The sequence below is a fragment of the Triticum urartu genome, chromosome 3A (genome assembly GCF_056163025.1).
Source record: "Triticum urartu cultivar PI428250 chromosome 3A, HENAU_Tu73, whole genome shotgun sequence".
In the NCBI taxonomy this organism is placed as follows: Eukaryota; Viridiplantae; Streptophyta; class Magnoliopsida; order Poales; family Poaceae; genus Triticum; species Triticum urartu.
In genome coordinates this window covers 11,514,033-11,531,413 of record NC_141875.1, presented here as the reverse complement: position 1 = coordinate 11,531,413, position 17,381 = coordinate 11,514,033, and the positions used below count along the sequence as shown (strand labels likewise).

The 17,381-nt window shown below is 49.2% G+C and overlaps 1 pseudogene; it reads left to right on the top strand.

Moving 5' to 3' along the window:
• Positions 1–5,855: 5,855 nt before the first annotated feature.
• LOC125529559 (putative acetyltransferase At3g50280) lies at positions 5,856–7,648 on the top strand (annotated as a pseudogene).
• The last annotated feature ends 9,733 nt before the right edge of the window (positions 7,649–17,381 follow it).

Here is a 17,381-nt window from a genome sequence, read left to right as displayed (position 1 = left end):
TTGTTGAGAAAGTCTGGCGGGTCGCTGTGCCACTTGAGGGCGGACGTCCTCAATTTGATTCAAACAGTAACACCAATCCGGCCCATGCACAACCTGAAAGATTTTTGTTTGAGCAAATGCACAACTTGAAAGGTGGGACGGACATCTGAAGGGCCCAAGACTGGATCACTAGTTAGGACTTCCTTGTTCAAATCCACACCGCCTGCCCCTTTAACCTGGCCACTATCCTTAGCTGAAAGATTGTTATTTACAGGACATTAGCACCACTGGTTGAGCATGGCATAAAGCAAACACATTGTTAACTTGAGCAGATGATAGATTGGAACCGACAAGATGACCAAGCTCAACACATTCAGCCTCAGATAAATGATCTAGAGAAGAGCATGGATAACTTGTACAAAAAATATTCCCGAATAACAGTGAGATTATGCCTTGCTTAAATAAGACCTTCACGATCAACAAGTTCCTTAACATGCAGTCTCTTCAGGAAATAAAGTCCATCTTAGAGGTATTGCTAGAGTTCCCATGCTGCACATAGACAACCTGATTAAGAAAGGGTTACTTGGAGGTGCCAAGTGAAGTGAAATTAGCATCTGTGAGCATCTGTTTAGAGGGCGCAGAAGATTTCTTAATACCCACTGTGGTCCAAGAACGGAGTTCCTCTTGTTCCCAAGCATGAAATACTTTGACAAAATCAGGCCCACCATGCCCCCATAGATTGAAGAATACTTGAAATTCTTTGCAACTAAAACTCTTTAGGTAATGTACAAAGAACCCCACTTTCTTAGAAATACCGAGACTAAAAAATTTCTATCTCAAAGATGTTGAACCCTGAAGTCTGAAGCAATTCCTCCTAAGCAGGCATTAAGATAAGAACTAACAGTACAACAGTTCATCCTTGAATCTTTTGGTCGAAGCAACAGAGAAAAATTCACGAGCACCCTGGTCCGGAGAGAAAGCAACCAGAGAATTGAATTTACACCACACTGAGCGTTGGATAGCCATACCTATGCGTAGATCAAGATCCTACGTGTTCTCCTGTACTAAAACAGATTAATCCACCATGACAGGATCCTTCTCGATGGCAAGAGCCACCAGATCATCCCTCTCATCGAATGGATCCAGTAATGGATTTGGAAGCTGATCAACCCGGCCACCAATAATGGCCTTAAAGCAGCTGAAATTCACCTCGTCGCTGATCGCTATGGATTCCTCATCAAGGAGTATGGTATCCATGATCACACGGTCTTCGTCCATCTTGCCATAAGGTGCCTGTTGGCAGAAAAGGCAAATCTCACCACGATGAATTGTTAGTTTCTTGGCAAAATGCTGGTTCGCAAATCTCACCACCATGAAGATGTAGCTAAGGTTAATTGTTAACCTGATTCATGTATCACAAGTTCGAGAAGAGAAGTCAAACTACCCGATAAGGATGATAAGTACTCGCTGTAAGCTAAACAATCGTATATTGTGAGAAAAATGGAATAATGTATATGATTTATTTTGATGTTTACCAGAGGACTTTGTATTAAAGAAGAGAAAGATTTACATCTTCTTTTGTGTTGGTGCACTCCACTCTATAAACTAGTTCTAGGAGATTTTTTTTTCTGGTAGATTACCTATTGTAGGACAAAAAATGTCCTACATTTTTATTTTGTGGACCAAACTATAGAGTTCTATTCCTTTCCTTTGAAATAGTAGGGAAAGCTAGACTTTATCTATCGAATAGGTCTAGTCTTTTCCCTTCTGCTGCTTTTGGAAGGGGGTTTGGGGGAAACCTTTATCTATATTTTCATGTCGTATATGTTTGGAATTGTACATATAAATGGTTTCTTCGGTTAAAGTTTGCTTAGTTTGGCTTTTGGAAAAATCTATATGTAGTGGCACATGTGGTAAATCTACGACATAATCTACATTAGTGGGTTCAGGTGCTGTGATCAATGTGAAGGGGTGGAGCTTTGACTCACAGGATGTTGGCAAACTACACACTGTTTGGGTCCAATTTGGAAAGGTGCCTGAATGTTTCAGACATTTTTTTGGGATGTGTGAGGTGGCTGCAACTCTTGGACCAGTGTTAGAAATTGACATGAATACAATCATCAAAAATAAGATTAGAGCTAAGATTGGAATAAGAGACAACGAAAAAAATACCAGCTTATACTGAGATCACTGACAAAGAGTTGATGATATACAGGATCATACCAGAGCTTGAGAATGTGGTGGAGATGGGATGGTATGGAGAGCATAAGAGACAGGGGATGGAAGAAATAGAGGCAGGCAATAGTGAGGGATTCATGAGAAAAAGACACAAAGGAGATGATGATAATGTGATTGGGAATAAAGAAATGATCTCACTAGAGAGCCTGTGACTTGCACAATTTGAGGAATTGAAGAAGAAAAATGAGGAAATTATAAGGATCCAAAAAGAGCAAGCCTTGGAGATGGAGGCAAGGAAAAAGGTAGAAACCAGTCTGGATATGATTATGAAAAAATAATTGATCTGGAAGAAGACAAAGTGAGACAAAAAGCCCTTAGAATGAAAGAAGAGAAAAAGATCATGGAGCTGGAACAAGATAAGAAAGTATTCATGGATCTTATTAACAAACAACAAGGAGTGTTAGTGAATAGACTTAGCAGGGTGATCAGACCAATTATTTCCCCAAATCAAACAGCCTTTATCAAAGGGAGATATATAATGGAGGGTGTGATGGTATTACATGAAGCATTAAATACAATACATAAAAAGAAACAAAGTGCCCTATTGTTTAAGGTGGATTTTGAAAAAACATATGATAAGATCAAGTGGCCTTTTGTATATAAAATGTTAAAACTCAAAAAAAATTCTGATAAATGGTGTGACATGGTGATGTGGGGGTTAAAGTGAATGACGAAATTGGACCTTATTTTAAAACTTTTAAAGGATTGAGACAAGGAGATTCTTTGTCACCTTTACTTTTTGATATTGCTGCAGATGCATTAGCCATTATTCTATACAATGCTATGCAGGAAGGGTTTGTAAAAGGGGTACTTTCTGAATTGAACAATTGTAAAGTGAATATACTGCAATATGCAAATGACACTATTTTCTTATTACAAGATGATGAAGATAGTGCAAAAAATTTGAAATTCATTCTGACAGCATTTGAACAGATGTCTGGGCTAACCATAAACTTCCATAAAAGTGAAATTTTCCTGTTTGGAGAGGCAGTTGATAAGACTAATATATACCAGGAAATTTTTACTTGTGAGGTGGGAAAGATATCCATTAAATACCTAGGATTGCCTATTGCAGATGTTAGGCTGGGGAATAGATTTTGGAAGGGAGTCACTGAAAAAATTGAGAAAAGATGTGCATGCTGGCAGGGGAGACTCTTCAATATGGCTGGGAGAGTAACCCTGGTACAGGCATGCCTGACCAATATCCCATTGTTCATGATGTCTTTTTATCCTCTTCCTGTGGGAGTTATGAGAAAGGTTGATTTCTTTAGGGCCAGACTTGTGTGGCAAGAAGATGAAAACAAAAAAAGTACCATTGGTTAATTGGAAAACATGTTGTTTACCAAAAGAACAGGGGGGGGGGGGGGGTTGGGGATCATTAATTTGGATATAATGAACAAAGCCCTGCTAGCTAAGTGGCTATGGAACTGGAAACTGAATCAGGAACACGGGTGAATATTTTGAAAAACAAATACATTCAGAACAAATGTCTGTCTGGGGTGGAAAAGAAACCTGGGGATTCCCAGTTCTGGAGCAGTTTAATGGGAGTTAAAAAATATACTTCCAACATGTTAAGAAAGTGATTGGGGAGGAAATGAAACTAGATTTTGGGAGGATTGGTGGGTTGGGGCTAGACCTCTAAAAGACCTTTACCCTAGATTATACAACATCAGCTTTGACCACAACATATCAGTGACAGAAGCTGTGAATAGAGGGTGGAAGGGTTTTAGCTTTAGAAGAGATTTAAATACAGAAACAACTGGGCTTTGGAATAGTTTGAAACAAAGATGTGAGGAGGTAAGATGCATGGGGGAAAAGATCAGCCTCTGTGGATGCTTACTAAAAACAGAAAATTCTCAGTTAAATCTTTATACTCCTTTATGATCAATGATGGAGTGGGATTTCCACACAAATTTTTATGGAAAACTAACATCCCATCAAAGATTAAAATGTTCTTTTAGCTTTTGGTCAGAAGAAGCATTTTGGGAAAAGAGAACTTGAATAGGAAAGGGTGGAAAGGATCAAAAGAGTGCGTGTACTGTGGAAAGGAAGAAAATATCGATCACTTATTCTTTGAATGTTCGGCAGCCAGATTGGTCTGGAGCCTGATTAAATGTGCTTTTGATCTCAGACGCAGCCCAACTAATCTCAATGATTACTTGGGAGGGTGGCTGAAAACATTTAAGAAACCAGAGAAAAAAATAGTTCTGGTGGGGAGTGCTGCTATATTCTGGGCTCTTTGGAAATGTAGAAATGATATAATCTTCAGATTAAGAAAAATTCATGATCCAATGACATTCATTCGTCTGATGTGTAATTGGATTGTGGATTGGTCGATTTTGTAGAGAAAAAAGCCGGAGAAAAGACTACTGCAGCTGGGAGCAAAACTGATCGAGCGGGTGGCAAATGAGATATACAAGGCGACGTAGGGGTGGAGGCTGGGAGTTCGGCGACTGGAGGGCTAAACCGGCGAAGGAGCAAACCAGACTTCCTTTCTCTGTTTGTTTCGTCTTGTTATCCTGAACTTATAGTAGAAATAACTAGCTGGTGTCTGATGTATCCGATGCATTCTCACCTTTGTAACCTCCATGCGGCAGTACGCAGTTAGCACTTTAGCTCGTTATGTAGCCTTGATGCGCATGTGATGGTACCTGTTGGGATCTCGACTTTGTTGCTTGCTTTTGGTTCCATTAATGAAATCGGAGGGAACCTCTTTTATTAAAAAAAATGTGGTAAATCTATAGGGTTATAACTGTTCATTCATCCCGGAGTATACTTATAAGAGTACTGCTACACGGACGACAAATTTACGGTCAACGCCTGCACGATCCTACTTGGCAGCGTCAACAGCTAGCGTGCATGCAGGAAGAGCTGTTGGGGAGGACGCATTATTCGCTGATCGTGCAGGCAGTGTCGTGTCTAAAGCAATCTCGTATACTTAGTGACCTCACCCCTCTCTTTCTCTCTCCATCTGTGTCTGAATTGAATATCGTCCGCTACAAACAGCTCAACACAATACGTTGGTTGTGGGATCACCTCCAGAAACTCACCGACCTCACGGATTTGTGCAAATTTTGACTGCCCAGACCTAGACATACAGTTTCAGGTAAGTTCAGACGATGTGCTACTGAGGGGAAGACTTGTATGAGATCTCACATTTAGATGAGATCATGAGATCAACACCGAAAATATATATATCATATTTAGACATTAAAAAAATCTGAAATTATTTAACAACATTTATGTGGGGTATGTCTACACCTTCGAAAAAAGTCAGCTCAAAACTCGATGTACATTTAGAAATTCAAAAAAGAAAAATTCGAATGTGAATGGTAACAACTTTGGGTGAATAGTACTTTGACACTATTTACATTTGATTTTTTATTACTGTAATTAAGTTGAATTAGAAGTTGAAACCTTTTGAGGTTATACATCAAACATTGTTGTGTGTCTAAAAAAAGTTGAGAACGTTTGCACATGTATTTTTTTTTCAAAAAAAATCAATATCATTGATCTCACCTAATGTGAGATCTCACACAAGTCTCTGCAGATTTTTTTTAAATGTCTAAATATGATATTTTGATATTGATCTCATGATTTCACCTAAACGTGAGATCCCATGCAAGTCTCCCCGATGATCCTTTCCTTTCCATGATCAATCATATCCACAAATAAACTGGCCCGATATTGAAAGATTGGAAAACAGCAAGTACCCAATACTCTCGTCTCACCGCCAAGTTCAGATTATTATTTAAGATGCGTCCACAACACCACCAGCTACGCCACACTCCACCGCTACTGACTGAGAGGTGAACCAAGATGGACCATGTCCAGTCCATGTCCCGGCGCATGGTCCTGCCGGAGCAGACGACGGCCTGCCTACGGCCAGAGCCGGAGACGACCGTCGACCTGACGCCATGGGACCTCCGGATGATCACCTTGGAGTACATCCAGATGGGCGTCCTCCTGCCCATGCCTCCCAGTCCCACTCCCACCACGGCAGCAGGGGAACAGGGACACCAGTCACACCAACACCACGCCCCCGTCGTCCAACGCCTCGCGGCGTCCTTCGCGCGCGCTCTGGGACGCTTCTACCCCTACGCGGGACGCCTCGCCGTCGCACCAGCCACCAGGTGGGGACAGCGGGAGCCTCGCCGTCTCACTCCGCTGCAGCATGGAGGGCGCCGAGCTCGTCCACGCCGTGCCTCCCGGCGTCACCGTGGCCGACGTCGTCGCGCCGCTGTATATACCAGGGGTGGTCCAGTCTTTCTTCCCGCTCAATGGGCTTGTCAGCGTGGATGCCGCCGCGGGATCCCACCCGCTCCTGGCCGCGCAGGTCACCGAGCTCGCCGACGGTGTCTTCGTCGCCATGTCGCTCAACCACGCTGTCGGTGACGGGACGGCCTTCTGGCACCTCTTCAACACCTGGTCCGAGATCAGCCGTCGTCAGAGTGACGGTGCAGCCATCTCCTCGCCGCTGCCGGTGCACCGGAGGTGGTTCCTTGACGGCCGCCGTGTTCCGATCCATCTGCCCTTCCGCAAACTGGAGGACATCGTCGGCCATGAGCACTCATCATCAGTGCAGCAGGAGGAGTGCTTCCTCCATTTCTCCGGCGAGAGCGTAAGGAGGCTTAAAGAAAAGGCGAACGCCGAGGCGTCCTGCACCGGCAGCGGCACCATCTCCTCGTTGCAGGCCCTGCTGGCGCACCTGTGGATCGCGGTGTGCCGGGCGAGGAGGCTGGCGCCGGACCAGAGCACGACGTACGCCCTGCTCGTCGCATGCCGGGGCCGCGTGGACGGCGTACCGGCGGGCCACGCGGGCAACGCCGTGATGCGCGCAGAGGCGACGTCCACCGCCGGCGAGATCCTGGAGAGGGGGCTGGGATGGACGGCGACGCTGCTGAACAGAACGGTTGCGTCGTTCGACGAGGCGAGCGAGCGGGACAGGCTCGCGTCCTGGCCGCGAAACCCGAGCTTCGCGTGCGTGTCGCCGCCCCCCGCGGCGCTGGTGGTGACCGGGAACTCGCCGCGGTTCGACGTGTAAGGGAACGACTTCTGGTGGGGCCGGCCGGTGGGCGTGCGGAGCGGCCCGGCGAACAAGATGGACGGGACGTCGACGGTATTCGAGGGCGGAGGCGGCAGCGGGGCTCGTGGCCGACGAGGAGTTCATGAGCGCGGTGAGCGCGGCCACGGCCTGATCGAGAAGCTGCTGCGAAAGATCTCTGTTGGGTGGTTGACAGTCAGGGACACCGGACACGTTAAATGTTGATGTGCTTGCTTGGAGCGGATCAACATTCGACACTGACAGATTCTTTTTATACATGGCAGCTGCTCGAGATAGAAAGATCAACATTCCTTTATTTAGATGCAAGATCAACATTCGGTAGTGACAGATTATATATGTCAAACTGAGACAGTTGATCCTGATTGACACGACATGTGAATGTTTTTTATTTTCATTTGATCTATTTGTCAAACATCATGGCAGTACAAACAACATAAGAAATAACAGAAACTACATCCAAATTCATAGACCATCTAGGGACGACTACACACACTGGAACAAGCCGAAGCCGCACCACCATCATCGCCCTTCCCTCATCGAAGTGGGTAATCCGTATTTTAGTAGACAATCGAGAAGTCGTCGTGCTAAGACCCAATTAGACTAGCGCACCAGAACAACAACCTTCGATGATAAAGAGAAGCGTAGATCAGAATGATCCAACCTGTAGACACAAGAAAGCAAACAGAGAAAGACCGGATTTAGGGAGAATCACTGAAGACAAATGCCGACCAAATCCCACGAGATCCGCCGGAGACACACATCCACATGTCCTCCAACGACGCTAAACGCACCATCGAAACAGGGGCTAGACGAGAAGAACCTTATTATATATTCAGAAAACCGCAGTCGCCTCATCATTATAAGCATGACACAAACTCTAAACATACTCGAAGAAACATCAAACAAAGGAGGAGACCTCCCACCGGCAATGGCCAAGATCCACCACGCATTCATAACCCTAAGGCCACATGAGGCGAGACAGATCCGTGGCGGTGCCGACAGGAGGTGGCTGGGAACCCTCGTCCCTTAGAAGCTCTCGTCCGCTAGGAGTCGTGACATGTGATGGTTGCATACTTAGTGTGGCTCAATAATGCCGCCTTGTTTTCAAAAGGGGCTGTGGAGTCATGCTACTGGCTCAGAGCACCTCGATAAGCAATACAAAGATTTACACATCTCAATTTTCAAAAGTGTGTTAGAGTACTGGTTGGTGCAATATTTACATGTGAGTGGAGTCCAAGCTCCGACTCAAAATTTGGAAAAGGGGTATGCACAAAAATCACATCTGAAGAGATACTTTTAAATGATAACGATGTATACAGTTGATGCACTGGTTTTCCCCACTCAAAAGAAAATCTGGGTGGGAGAAATTATTTCCTTATGTTTTTTTGTGAATGTCCTTATGATTTTAATTGTACTAAATCCAGTGCCTACCATCTCTTACAATGCGACGTATCCTCTCTGTTATGTTATGTTATGAATATTTCCCCTCATTTTGCTGAAAGTGGCTCACTTTATATCTTAGATCGTTATTTCCTATTTTTATACTTAATATTTTATAGCCATTTTTGTTACGTCAAATTTCATTTTTGGCATGATTATATACTGATAGTGTGCATTAGGTTTCGGGGGGAGCAGAGATGCATAGTCAAAACAAAAAGTAAAGATCGGTCTTTTCCTATCAAGGGATTGGCTTTTCAATATTTAGATGGTTATTAGTATTTGGAATTTTTATTTTTATGCCCCTTCTTCTTGCTTAGTTCTACTCAGTTTTGCCCCGCCCATCTAACATCGCTCACTTTTGCCCTCCTCTGCTCACCTTGGCCTCACAAAACACCAAACGGTGGCTTGCTGTCGGATCAAAACCATTGATTGTTACTTCGCCTGGTACTGACGCGTGGGACCGACCAGTACGGCCGCATTCGCATTGCCGGTTGTTTCCTACACTGTGACTAACGTGTGGGACCACCATTATATGCCGCATGCACTACTGATTTCGCATCGCCGGTTGTTTCCTGCACAGCCTGTGACTGACACGTGGGACCCACCGGTATGCAAAGCTGAATTCACGTTGTCGGTTATTTCCCACATAGTGACTGCTCGTGTTTTCGCACACGGGAAGTCGCATCGCCGGCGCCCATTAATGGTGGCTTAACGCTGCAACCCACCCCCTATCACCCCTCCCGAGCCATATATGTAGTCTCATATCCCATTTTGCCACCTGCCTCCACAACCTTATCCGTCACCGGCGCCGCTGCAGCACAAACCGTAGCCCTTCTCTCCCACCTTCCCTTCCACACCCATGGTGTGGTCACGCAACATCACTTTCCATGATGCCGAGCTTCTCGCCCGCTGCGACATCCCGCCGCTGCCAGACATGCATCTGCCGACAGGATGGCTTGTGAGTCAGGGGACCTACTGGTGGAGCCTGTCTCTGCCGCCGCCTTGATCGCCTTTGTGCGAGTCGTCGACAGGTTTCGGGCAGGTCTGATGCCGGAGGAGAGGGCGCATCTGGACTTCGCGCCAAACAACACTACACTACCAACCTCTGCACTCCGGTTGAAACCATAGCCACATTCCACTACACTCCACTCCCCTCCCACACTACCAACCTCCTCTCCGGCCAGCTTCGTCCTTCTTCTCCGTGGCGGCCACTGGATCTTACTCCGAGATGTCCAGATTCGAGGGCTGGGAGCTCATCCGCTTGCAGCCCCAAGGAGCAGATGGTCGCTCGCGCTGCTCCTCGATGCTCCCGAAAGGAGTGCGCCCTCCCTCGGTCTTCAGCGAGCCGCAGGAATTCATTGCCCAAATGGCGCTCGAATTCGGGGCCAGTGGATCTCGCATGCCTCGCCAGCTGTGGTCACCATCTCCGCATGGTACAACCCCTCTGTGCCACCGGAACAATTTAGGTAGCACCTCGTTCTCGCTGCGTTGGGCACCAAAACGGAGGCCCTACGCGCCTTCATCGGTGGCCACCAATCCGAAAAGGAGGTGTGGTGTGCCCGCTGCGCTTCAAGATGAGGCGGCTTCAGCGACCCTCGTGAAGGAGGCAGCTGTCGTGGTTCTAACTCTGGCAGTGATGTAGGGGGGTATGTATGGAGAGGCTAGATCTCAGCTATTGGGAAGTTGTAAACACACCAAGATGTACGAGTTCAGGCCCTTCGCGGAGGAAGTAACAGCCCTACGTCTCGGTGCCCGGAGGCGGTCGACTGGATTACTGGCGTGTGAATAACAGGGGTGCGAACCCTTCATACTGAGGAGGGGGGTGGCTTATATAGAGTTCGCCGGCCCCCTCCTGCCCTCAGTAATGCAGGGTTTAAGGTACATTTAAGGTTGGGCGTTACTGGTAACGCCCCTAATAAAGTGCTATAATGACCATAAAGACTACTTAACAACTGACCGTTTGCCTGCGGAGTGACTACAGGTCTCCTGGCGGTCGAGTGGTTGGCTTCATGATCGAGTGATAGCTTTCTGGTCGAGTGTCTTGAATCCGTCAAGTGGGATACCTTCAAGTCGATTGAAAGGGGACTTCTCCTAGGGATGTCCTAGGGTAGGGCTACTTGGACAGGTCCGTGCCCCTACCCTAGGTACATGGCTTCATCATTAGCCCCCGAATGGATCGAGGTTAGAGTGGGGAAAGAGTTGGAGATCTTTTCGACTGATTCTTTGGGCTACGTGAGCGCCTCGTTTTGGGTCAATCGTCACGGATGACGTTGCCAACCTTTTTCAGTCGCCTTGATCCATTCCAGGCCTTTCGTCGAGTGAATTTCTTTATTTGCGACATACCGAGCGTCGGTGCGGGCGGGGTCTTCCGTTTTGACAAGTTGTTCTGCAGCCCGCGGATGTCGTGGGATTTCGGATTTTGGGAAGCGCGCGGGACGGGAGCGGCCGCAGTACTCGGAAGCGATAAAGCGGAAGTTCCTTGATCCCCGCGTCGCCTTTTTCGCCATGTACTGCGCGCGCGTCTGCTGCGGGATTTGACTGGATAGCCTGGGCCTACCAGTCAGCCACTCGGGAGCGGCCCCTTATAAATCGCCGGCTCGGGGTTTCCAAGCAGTGTGCTCTCTTCTCCTCCTTTCTTCTTCCTCTCTCCCTTCGCAAGTCCTTCCGCCACCTCCGTTCTCGCCCCAGTGCAGCAGGCCCGTGCGAGACTTCGCCGGCGACGATGACGAAGGGCAAGACCTCCGCTCTGGAGCGCGTGAAGAAGGCGACGACGCAGGGGAAGGGGAAAAGATCTACTCGGGGCGGATCCTCCTCAAGGTCCGCTCTGCCCAAGGGCTGGATCCAGGGCGATTGGATGCCGTTAGTGATCCGGCAAGAGGATCTCGACGACATGGTCGAGGGGGGGGGGTCATTCCCCATGAGGCTGCGCGTCTTCCGGGGAGAGAGATCGAACCTCAACCCCGCGATGGTGAGTGCGTGCTCCTAGCCACCCACATCGACCGAGGGTTTTCTCTGCCGCCCCATCCTTTTTTCCGGAGCTTCTTGAACTTCTTCGAAGCGCAGCTCCACCACTTTACTCCCAACTCCATTGTATACCTTGCCGCTTTCATTTCCATGTGTGAGGCTTTCTTGGGTTGCCGCCCCCATTGGGGACTTTTCAAGCACATCTTTACCTGCCGTTCCCAATCGGTCAAGAAGGCCAAGTCGAGTGACGAGAGGACGAAGGTGATCCAGTTGTGCGGGGGCTTGGCGATCCAGACGAGGGGGAGGAGCTGTTTTCCATCCATTACTTTCCCGGAGTCGGTCCGTGGCTGGCAGGCGACCTGGTTCTACTGTCAGGACCAGGTGACCCAGGACAGTCGACTGGTCTCCCTCCTTTCTCACTCGACCGAGCTGAAAAACCTGCTTCTCTGAAAGTGGCGCCGGAGGAAAGGGCCCAAGTCAAAGTGCTGGCCGGTCGAGTGGTTGAGCTTGTCCGTGAGGGCGTGACGGGCATGGATTTGCTGGAGGTCTTCCTCCGGAGGCGCATCCAACCGCTCCAGGCTCGTGACCACCCGATGTGGCTGTACTCGGGTCTTGACGACACCACTCGGATCCACCCGGAGGAGGTCACTGATGAGATGCTGGAGGGGTGGCTGTCAAGAATCACAAGAAACAAGGACAACCCCCGAGGAGCCAGGAGGGTAATTCCACTCGTCAACTCATACGACGTGGACCAGGTATGTCTCTATGCTCCTGACTGAGATCTTGTTTTTCTTCATTGGTCTTCTTTGAGTTGGTCGATTGACCTTTGTCTCGCCTGTTGTTTTTCAGGCGACTACTGAGATGTACTCGACGCCCAATGGGGCACAGGGGCCAACTGAGGAAGGGGAGGCGAGCGGAGGTGAGAGCGGGGACGATCAAGGCGAGTGGGAGTCCGACGGTGAAGGAGAGGGAGGCGACAACGTCGACTCCAGCGAAGAGGAGGAGGAGGAGGTTGAACCCCCCCCCCCCCCCCCCGCCCGGAGGGGAGATCCAAGCTCACACACGATCCGGCGCGGGAGCGTGGCAGTGCGACTGCTCCTGTTGGGCAGTCGTCGAAACACCCTCGGACCTCTTCTCCTACGCCGACTGGAAAGACTCCCAAGCATCCGCGCGCAGCGCCGTCCAAGCCACCCAAGGCTCTGCCCAAGATGAAGATGGCCGTCCCCACCATTTCTGGGTAATAATAAAACTTGTTTTCCTTTGTCGACCGTGGACGGATCCTTGGTCGATCCATTGAGCCAACCGACTGACTTTCGAGGCTTGCAGTGCTGCTACTTCTGAGATGTCCGCCAAGGACGACGACCAAGAGATGGAGGATGCTGTTACCTCCAACCCTGGTACGATTACTGACGTTTCTGCTTTGAGTCGACTAAACATTTATTGCAACCCTGGTCGATTGAACTTTTCCTTTGTAGCCCCTCCTCATGTTATCGACCTCCCGGATGACGACGACAACGGTCCGTTGAGAGTGAGGAGGCACAAGAGGGCGTCGGCTGACAAGACCCCCCAATCCGCTCCGGCGTCCGAGGCCGTGGCTCGGGATGGTGGTGACACCAATCGGGCTTCTGTGACCTTCGCCGTTCCTCTGGCGAGTGCGCGGCCCTCGTCATCGACTGCGGATCCGTCTTCGCTTTTTGCCGCATACCCCGTCCCTGAGGACCAAGCGGCTGCTGCAAAAGAGGCTATACGCCAGGCGGGGATCATGATGGAGCAAGTGAAGATGGCTCGGGAGGCCAGCCAAGCAACCTATGACGCGAGTTCGGCTCTTCAGAGCAACGTCCAGGTCAGTTGACTCAACACTTGGTCTGTTATGATATGCTGTTTGAAGAGTCTCTTTTCCGAAGATCTTTTGTATCTGTATCCGTACACCCACTGGGTGTGTCTGTCAATCCTTGGACGAGTGGGGGCACGCTAAGTGCACCCACTGGGTGTAGTCCCCGAGACTACGGTGGACTGCTGGCAGTCGACTGTAGTCTTTACATTGTGTTGCTGTAGCTGTATTTCTTCACTCGGTTTGGTCGGGCCAGGTCGAGTGGAACTGTATCCGGTCGACTACGGGCAGTCGACTTTTTCTCTCTTTCTCTTTGTTTTTTTTTGGTCGAACCAGTGGGGGCACGCTGAGTGCACCCACTGGGTGTAGTCCCCGAGACTACTGTAGAATGTTTTTGATTCGGCTGTGGTCTTAGAAACGTCATCATTGTCTCTTAGTTACTCGGAAGCAACTTATCTTGGACGTCTGTCGACTGATTTTTCTTTTTACAGAAATCTTGCGAACTTGTAGCTCGCTCCACTGAGTTGGAGAATCAGCAGATCCAGCTCAACCTTAACTTGAAGCTTGCTCAGGAGAATTTGAAGAAGGCGCAAGAAGAAGCAAAAGGTATGGCTGGTGAGGTTCTCCATTCTTAACGGGTGGCTTTTCTTACTTGTCCATTCTTGATGTTGGTTCCACTCGACGCGCCGCAGATAAACTGGAGGAAGCTCTGAAGAAGAAGGATCAAGACCTTGCAGAGGCACAGAAGGAGGCCTCGAGCAAAACGAAGCTCGCAGAAGAGAAATTGGCTTCGGTCGGAGCTCTTGAACAGGAGAACTCCAGACTGAAAACTGCCCTCGAGACAGCTAATCGAGATGCCAGTCGACTGAAGAAGGAGAAGATGGCTCTGCACGACAAGGCGGGCGAGCTGGCGGGGAAGGCAAAAGATCTGGAGGCTTATCTCGGAGGACTCGCCAAGAAGCTGTTCGTCATGCTCGAAGGTAATTATTCCAACCCGGCTGTCTTGTAGTTGCCGAGCCCGCGTACGGCCACTGTCTTATTCTTGAATCGTGTTTGCAGAATTCTGCCAGAGCTTCGAAGAGGAAACCAGTCGAGTGGAGCCAGGCTTGGATCCCTCCAATTCTCTCGTGAAGGACGAGGCTGCTATGAACGTGCTCCGACTGGAGTCTCGTGTTACCAGCATCGTTGATTATCTTGCTCGGCTGAAGGCTGCGATGTCGCGGATCGACACATCACTCTGGCCCGGAACGACACTTCAGAACGACCTCGAGTCCCTGATGGTCCGACTGAATGAAGTCCCGGGTCGAGTGGCGGAATGGAAGAAATCTTCTACTAGATGTGGTGCTGATGTCGCTCTGTCTCTGGTCCGCGTCCATTGCAAGGAGGCGCGAAAAGAAAAGCTGGCCGCCATCCAAGTTGCCAATACCAGGAAGCACAACTTTCAGGACTTCATGGATACTTTTATTGCTGTTGCCACTCGTATTGCAGATGGGATCGACTTGGATGAGTTCGTCGCCCCTTCCAGTCCTCCTCCCGAGGAATGAAAAACTTCTATGCTTCACTTTAAATTTGCCTCGGAATGCCGAGTGGATTTGTAACCGTTAAACTCCGCCGAGCCGAGGGCTTGAGTACTTTGATCTGAGGTCTGGGACCTTTTAGGCTTTATTTGATCTTGATTTGTCGTTGAATATCTTCATGGTTTGATTCGTCGAGTGGATCTTGATCTTCACTCGGAATAACCTTGTATTTGCGGCGCAGCTCCGAAGGGGAAGGTAGCAGTCGACTCGCGGATTGGGTTGTGTCTTGTACTTAGGCGAGCACTGGGCTGTAGCTAAGCCTCCGAGTGAGAGGTTTGCTCTCCACTCGGTAGGATTTTTAAACACTTAGGCGAGCACTGGGCTGCAGCTAAGCCTCCGAGTGGGAGGTTTGCTCTCCACTCGGTAGGATTTTTAAACGCTTAGGCGAGCGCTGGGCTGCAGCTAAGCCCCCGAGTGGGAGGTTTGCTCTCCACTCGGTAGGATTTTTTCAAACTTAGGCGAGTGTCTGACTGCAGCTAAGCCTCTAAGTGAAAGAACTTAGGCGAGTACTGGACTGCAGCTAAGCCCCTGAGTGGGAGGTTTGCTCTTCACTCGGTAGGATTTTTAAACACTTAGGCGAGCACTGGGCTGCAGCTAAGCCTCCGAGTGGGAGGTTTGCTCTCCGCTCGGTAGGATTTTTCCAAACTTAGGCGAGTGTCTGACTGCAGCTAAGCCTCTAAGTGAGAGAACTTAGGCGAGTACTGGACTACAGCTAAGCCCCCGAGTGGGAGGATTGCTCTCCACTCGGTAGGATTTTTTCAACCTTAGGTGAGTGCCGGACTGCAGCTAAGTCTCTAAGTGAGAGAACTTAGGCGAGTGCTGGACTGCAGCTAAGCCCCCGAGTGGGAGGATCGCTCTTCACTCGGTAGGATTTTTTCAAACTTAGGCGAGTGTCTGACTGCAGCTAAGCCTCTAAGTGAGAGAACTTAGGCGAGTACTGGACTGCAGCTAAGCCCCCGAGTGGGAGGATTGCTCTCCACTCGGTAGGATTTTTTCAACCTTAGGCGAGTGCCTGACTGCAGCTAAGCCTCTAAGTGAGAGAACTTAGGCGAGTACTGGACTGCAGCTAAGCCCCCGAGTGGGAGGATTGCTCTCCACTCGGTAGGATTTTTTCAACCTTAGGCGAGTGCCGGACTGCAGCTAAGTCTCTAAGTGAGAGAACTTAGGCGAGTGCTGGACTGCAGCTAAGCCCCCGAGTGGGAGGATCGCTCTCCACTCGGTAGGATTTTTTCAAACTTAGGCGAGTGTCTGACTGCAGCTAAGCCTCTAAGTGAGAGAACTTAGGCGAGTACTGACTGCAGCTAAGCCCCCGAGTGGGAGGATCGCTCTCCACTCGGTAGGATTTTTTCAAACTTAGGTGAGTGCCGGACTGCAGCTAAGTCTCTAAGTAAGAGAACTTAGGCGAGTGCTGGACTGCAGCTAAGCCCCCGAGTGGGAGGTTTGCTCTCCACTCGGTAGGATTTTAAACACTTAGGCAAGCACTGGGCTGCAGCTAAGCCCCCGAGTGGGAGTCTGGCTCTCCACTCGGTAGGATTTTTCAAACTTAGGCGAAACGGATTCGCAGCTAAGCCACCCTCTGAGGGATTTCGCACGCAAACAAAAGTGACAGCAATTATTGGAACACTCTTGTCTTTGATAAAAATGAACTGCGGATTTTTTTTTCTTATTACATCCCGTCCAAGGGAGAACTCAAGTGTAAAATGGGCGGAGTAGTTCCGCATTCCAAGCTCGTGGCTCGTCGATCTAGTGATCAACATTGTAGAGGTGATATGCTCCATTGTGGAGGACTCTGGTGACGATGAAGGGGCCTTCCCAAGTAGGAGCAAGTTTGTGCGGTTTCTGTTGATCCACTCGGAGGACCAAATCTCCTTCCTGGAAGGCTCGGCTCTTCACATTCCGGGCGTGGAATCGACGCAAGTCTTGCTGATAAATGGTCGATCTGATCATGGCCATCTCCCTCTCTTCTTCTAGGAGGTCGACTGCGTCTTGCCGGGCCTGTTCTGCTTCATCCTCGGTGTAAAGCTCGACTTGGGGCGCGTTGTGAAGAGGATCACTTGGCAGAACTGCTTCGGCTCCATAAACCAGAAAGAATGGAGTTCTTCCAGTCGACCGGTTAGGGGTGGTCCTCAATCCCACAGAACTGATGGAAGCTCGTCGACCCAAGCACCTGCCGCGTGCTTGAGATCACGCATCAGTCGAGGCTTTAGTCCTTTGAGAATCAGACCATTTTCTCTTTCAGCTTGTCCATTCGACTGGGGATGGGCGACCGATGCGTAGTCGACTCGAG